The 6,841-nt window shown below is 34.7% G+C and overlaps 1 pseudogene; it reads left to right on the top strand.

Moving 5' to 3' along the window:
* The first annotated feature begins 652 nt into the window (after nt 1–652).
* On the top strand, nt 653–1,708 carry LOC116877103 (annotated as a pseudogene).
* Nucleotides 1,709–6,841: the final 5,133 nt, after the last annotated feature.

Genomic DNA, 6,841 nt, shown 5'->3' with positions numbered 1-6,841 from the left:
TTTAAACAACAGTCTTCTAAGAATATATGTATATATATGAATATATGTGAATAAATATATGACAGATATTAATTATAATTACAAAACACTCAACACAACTCAAGTATCCATCAATATGATTATGCTTTCTTGTACTTTGTGCTTACATAAATTATGATGCATTATTTACTAGTATACCTTACAAACATCAAAACAGTGAAGTAAATCTATATGCTTTTTTTTGTATAGGGTTTTTGTTGTTTCTAGAAATAATTTTAATTTGAATAATATAAGGTGTCTAAAGTTGGAAGCAGTTTCCTTTTTTATTATATACCTACTTACACTGTTGATATTTTATAATGTATTATTCAAAATGACCTTGAGAAGTAAAATGTGCATGGTATATTTCTTGGTAAAGCAGTGAGTGAACAAAAGACCATTTAGGTATCATCCTTTCTCTATAGAATTATACATATAAAGACACATGCACATAGAAAAGATTGGAAAGTTGTGCACCAAATTATAAAAAGTAGTTTTGGGGTAATCCAGGTTTTGCTAGGAGAATCCAAGCTTCCCAGAGAATGTCTCAGAGAAAGTTATGTGGAACAGGGGTGTTTTGCAGACTCCTAAGACCTCTCCCTTCTTAACTGCCTGTGAATAAGAGACTTCTAAGAAGACCTGGCTTCCAGAGAAGAGAACACGAAAAGGACAAACAGAGTGCTAAGAATAAGTCAGTTGGATGCACTTGAACTGAACAAGCTCCTGGAGCAGCTAGTTTGGTCCCAGTTTCCTCAGTGCTTTCATGGATTTAAGCCAGGTCTGTTAGCCCACTTTGAACCAGAGGTAAAAGCATTGCTGTGGCTTTTCTTGTGGCGATTCACCATCTATTCTCAAAATGCCACTGTGGGACAATCCATTTTGAATATTCAGTATAAAAGTGATTTTTCCACAAAGCTGAGGTACCAGCCACCAAGTAAGAATCAGAAGCTGTGGTATACTGTGTATACAATTGGCAGGACGTGGCTGGAAGAGCGCTGCTATGACCTGTTTTGAAACTGTCATTTGGCATCATTTGGGAAAGCCAGGCAGTGTATGAATATCATGGTTGGAGTTTTTAAATTATGTGGGCTGATTAATTTCCTGATTTTCCTTCAGAGGGGCAAGTTTGCAACTTTGACAGAATGTCTCCTATGCATTCATTCTGTATTTTGCAAGCCCCAAAATGTACATGAAGTTGGCTTTGAGTATATGAATAGGGAACTTCTCTGGCATGGTTTTGCTGAGTTTCTGATTTTTCTCTTACCACCTATTAATATCCAGAAATTGAAAGCTAAGTTGTCTTCATGGTGTATTCCTCTTACTGGTGCTCCTAGTAGTGACAATACATTATCAGCCAGCCAGTGGCAAACAGTTTTCTCTGTGTGGAGAGTGGCCCAACCATGCCTCACACCATAAGATGTGAGCACATCTTCTGTTACTACTGTGTTAAAAGTAGTTTCTTATTTGATGTGTACTTTACTTGTCCTAAGTGTGGCACAGAGGTACACAGTGTGCAGTCACTGAAATCAGAAATTGAGATGTCAGAAGTGAATGCTCTTTAGAAACTAGGATTGTTTCCTCTGAGGAAAACTATATTATGTTCAAATCCTTAATATTAGTCATCCCAAGCATACTGTTTAGGTATCTTTTATGAGGGGATGTGCTTCTCAGCCACTGTCTTCTTTTTCTTTCCAAGTATGACAAAATTTTAATCACTAGAAACTGCACGATTCTGTACATATTATGTAAACAATAATGTGTTACTTTTCTTTAAATCATTGCATTCAATTTTTTTTAATTTTTAATTTTTTTGCATTCAATTTAAGAATAATGGACAGTTTTTGTCGGACTGCTAAAAACACTCTTTCATTTTGCTACTTCCTAGAAAGAGGTTAGATTCTAAAATAATTTCAGAGACTCGGGATGAGTGTGTATTTATTTTCAAAGATGGCATTCATTATAACATCATAATCTGACAATGATAAGACCCTGTTATTTTGAGACTTAAGATCTAGTGCCCCAGTTGTAATTTTAAGCTACTCTCTAAAACCTGTTTTTAAAGGGTTCAGTTGGCTTCATTCTCAGGCAAAATGATGGCCACCAGGAGCTCCAGACTGATGTTTTGCCAGCTTTCTGATCCCCCAAGAATAAAAGCCTCTTGCATAATAGTACTGGCTAAGTCCAGGACCTCATTGTCATTGGTCTGCCTGGGATTACACATTTATGAACCAGGACAGAAAAGTACTAATCTGGATTACTAGATGTGTACCTCGTGGACCCACAGTAGGGGAGAGGCAGTTCACCACAGGAAACTCAGGTGCCATTTTAAGAATAGTGGATGGTGGGCAGGTAAAAACAACAGATCCCTACTAGAGTCCACATTTGCCTTTTCTCGTATCAAAAGTCTGTATGTATCCTTTAATTTTGCCTGTGATCTAAGTTGATGAGGATATAAGTAACTCAATGGTTGACTTAGATTAAAGATTTAAAAGGATTAAATAAATATTTTGTTATACCAATAAAAAAAGTAGTTTAATGGAATATCAGGTGATATTTGTAATTATTTCCATATATCATTTTATTTTTATTTTATTTTTAAGGAGCATGTAGTATCTTTCTCATGAAAAGCTACTTTTATTTATTCATTTATTTATTTATTTTTATTGATGTATAATGTATTATTTGCCTCAGGGTACAAGTCTGTGAATCATCAGGCTTACACATTTCACAGCACTCACCATAGCCCATAGCCTCCCCAATGTTCACAACCCTACCATCCTATCCCTACCTCCAATCCTCCAGCAACTCTCAGTTTGTTTTGTGAGATTGAGTCTTTTATGGTTTGTCTCCCTCCTGATCCCATCTTGCTTCATTTTTTCCTCCCCTATGCCCCACATCCCCCCACCCTCCCTCTCAAATTCCTCATATCAGAGAGATCATATAATAATTGTCTTTCTCTGATTGACTTATTTTGTTCAGCATAATACCCTCTAGTTCCATCCATGTTGTTGCAAATGGCAAGGTTTCATTTTTTTGATGGCTGCATAGTATTCCATTGTATATATATACCGCCTCTTCTTTATCTATTAATCTGTTGATGGACATCTAGGTTCTTCCCATAGTTTGGCTATTGTGGACATTGCTGCTATAAACATTGAGATGCATGTGTCCCTTCAGGTCACTACATTTGTATTGTTAGGGTAAATACCCAGTAGTGCAATTGCTGGGTCATAGGGTAGCTCTATTTTCAACTTCTTGAGGAACCTCCATGCTGTTTTCCAGAGGATCTGCATCAGTTTGCATTCCCACTAGCAGTGTAGGAGGGTTCCCTTTTCTCCGCATCCTTGCCAACATCTATTGTTTCCTGATTTGTTAATTTTAGCCATTCTGACTGGTGTGAGGTGGTATCTCATTGTGGTTTTGATTTGTATTTCCCTGATGCTGAGTGATGTGGAGCACTTTTTCATGTGTCTATTGGCCATTTGGATGTCTTCTTTGCAGAAATGTATGTTCATGTCCTCTGCCCATTTCTTGATTGGATTATTTGTTCTTTAGGTGTTGAGTTTGTTAAGTTCTTTATAGATTTTGGATACTAGCCCTTTATCTGATGTATTTGTGAGTATCTTCTCCCATTCTGTCAGTTGTCTTTTCGTTTTGTTGAGCTACTTTTATTTTTTAAAGTCACATCTTTCTAATCTGCATCTACAGATGGTACCTTTGAATATATTCCCTTAACTATCATTTAACAAATTTTGAGTGCCTGACCACTCTGTTATCAGGAGGTATTCTGGGTGTTGCAACTGCATCCAGTGTAAGAGGCTAATATTCTAGTATAGGAACTAGATAATGAACAAACAATAAGAAAACGAATGAGTAATATAATTTCAAATAGTGGTTAATACATTTAAACATTTGAGAAGTAACCTGGTTTGTTTCCTGCTCAGAGAAGCTTCATTCTGCCTTGACCCAAAGTTATGAGACAAATCTCTGATTCTCCTGGCCATTCGCACATATTCCTCTAACACACTTTTTATTCATTGACTATCTACTTTAGGAAAGGCATTGTGCTCGATGCTAGAGATATTATCTTAAATGAAATACGTCTTACCTTTTAGTGCTTATAGTCCTTAATGTAGTAGGCCATTTTTCTACTATACTTATTTTTCTTAAAAGAAGAATTTGACCTGATAATGGTTCTTAAATTGGGGGAATCAAGAGAATTTAAGCACAATTTGAGATTTTTATCAAAGTACATTTGGCAGACTTATATTTTATTACTGCAGTCTACTGGACTCACACCATTCTTTTGGGTCTATATTTATAGGAGCCGAATGTGTAGGTGGTATATATGCTTTAGACACACCTTAGGTGATTTCAATGTATCTCTCTTAATTGGGAGCCACTGAGTTTGATCATCAGTATGGTCAATTCCAGCTTGAAAATGGGACATTGCTTTAGCTTATTTAGTCAGCCAATGGGGAAAAAGGTACAAAATTTATATCTCTGTCTCTGTTGGTATATAAATAATTCCTATGAAAACACTAGTTGAAATTACTCCCCCAAGAATTGTCTGGCATGATTCTTTATGTTCAGAAATGATGCTACTGACTACTAGCAGCAAATGTGACTTCAAAGTTAGTGGGCAAAGGGAGCATAAGTATCTCCTTGAATATAAATCATAATGTCAAAACAACTTACTGAGTCAAGAGTCAATGGGAAGACGAGACAGCTTTATCATTTGTGTCATGAAGATAAAGCCACTTGTTGAGTTACTGGTTCATTGTTTAAGTGCAGTTCTGGTGACAAGTGTGGGCACCTGTGGAGTTTCACTTTTCCAGAAAAAAAAACAGAGAGAGGGGGAGAGGAAGAAGAGGGAGAGGAGCATTGTACTAACAGCATCTCTCTAATTTCATGGTGTATCTTCAGTATCTCTGCAAACACTGAACATTTATTGTGTGTCCAGTGTTGAACTCAGTCCTTTGCTCTTTTTTCTTCACTTGAATTTCAAGAACATGAAATATTAGGAAAGTAATGACCTGGAAGAATACTGGAACCCTGAAAACTTTGTCTAGCTATCTCTAATTCCAGAATAGTCATCTTTGAACTTTTATGTAAGAGAGAAATATATTTCTATTTGTTAATATGGTGTTATTCAAATTTTCTTTCATATGTAGCCATACTGAATCCTTGATGATAGAAGTGATGATACATATAAATAAAGTAACCGTGACAGACAAGTTTTAGGTTGTAAATCTAATTAGGATTCTTACAGGTTCTCTTCTGATCTAACAGAGGCTCTCAAATTTTATAGTTAAAATTTTAAAAATCCATACACATTCATCAATGATTAAAACAGTAACAAAAATATTTTGAAGAGATGAAACTGAAGAGATAAAATTCAAGAAGCAGAAAGGTCTATAGAAATTTATTATAGTAATAGTAATAAAAATAGGAATGGTAGTTCTAACATTAAAATTTTTAAAGTATTTACAATTGAGTAATAACATTTTAACATTTAAATATGTCACTAAAATGTAATAATGCAGTTGCAAAAGTATATTGGCTATGTTTGATTTGTGAATAATTTTACATTTAAAAAATTTTATTGAGATATATTTCACATGCAACATTGTATAAGTTCAAAGCATATTGTATATTGATTTAATACATTTATATTGTACTGATTGTCATTGTAACATTAGCCAGCACATCTATTATCACATAATTATTTCTTCTAGTGTTGGGAATGATTAAGATTAAGATTAAGATTCTAGTGCCTTATTAGTTTAATGTTTTTGTTGTCTGTAATCACTTTGTGTGTGTTAGGCCTCCAGGAATTATTTGTCTACCAGTTAAATGATTTGTGAATGATTTTAGTGATGGATTAAGGAAGGGATGATTCTAACTAATATTGTTTGTCACCCTTGGATGATTAGTAGTAGTCACTAATCAGTCCCTTTCTAATAGTATGGCCCTGGTTGTCTACTAGATGTTTTAATATATTGTGATTAATTTCTCTGGACAGAGAAGTGTATAAAGTAAAACAAAAAATCCTGTCATTGAGATGGGATGAGATCCTACAGGGATATGAGACTTAGACTTACGGAAGTGTCTGTTATTCCAGTACATAGCTTTTCTCTTTAAGCATTTTGAAGAGGATGATAAAGCTCAAAGTATGTGGCCAAGAGTCCTTGACAGGAGAGACACCATTTAATTAATGAGATATGATGTATGGTTGATTGATTTTAGAGCACATTTGGTGTTTTTCACAAATGATCCATCTTAATTTTGGATATATTATCAATATAGTCAGCAAATGTCACTGATGATGCCTATCACAACAGACATGTTTTTCTATGAAAAGTCTAATTTTCCCCATAATTCATCATTTGTTTTTAGTTCAGACCCAGTTTTATGGATTTTCCCATAAATACTGATTTTGAAAGAAATAGAGGAGAAGCACTGTTTTACTACTGTCCTTTGTTAATGTTAAATCCAAATACTGTTATATAGTAATATTGCTTCATTGACTCTTTCACATAAAGTTTTAGGTAAGTTATTAAGTTATGTTTTCTGCATAACCGTGGGCTTGCTTTGGGACCTTTTTTTTCTGTTCTACAGGTCATTCCTTGCATCTGTATTCTACTAAGTTAATGTAGCATGATAATAATTCTTCTTATCTCATAAGACAAGGACCCCACTTGTTTTTCTTCCTCTTAAATATACTGGTTCTTTTAGGGACTTGGATTTCCTGCATAAGTTATACAACCAGCTTCTTAAATTCTTCCCCCAAAAGTGATTTTTTTAAAAGTTGAGAATTATC

The sequence above is a fragment of the Lontra canadensis genome, unplaced genomic scaffold, assembly GCF_010015895.1.
Source record: "Lontra canadensis isolate GAN:19392208 unplaced genomic scaffold, GSC_riverotter_1.0 scaffold50, whole genome shotgun sequence".
Classification (NCBI taxonomy): Eukaryota; Metazoa; Chordata; class Mammalia; order Carnivora; family Mustelidae; genus Lontra; species Lontra canadensis.
Note: the sequence above shows the minus strand (reverse complement) of the source record. Positions and strands in the feature narration are given on the sequence as shown.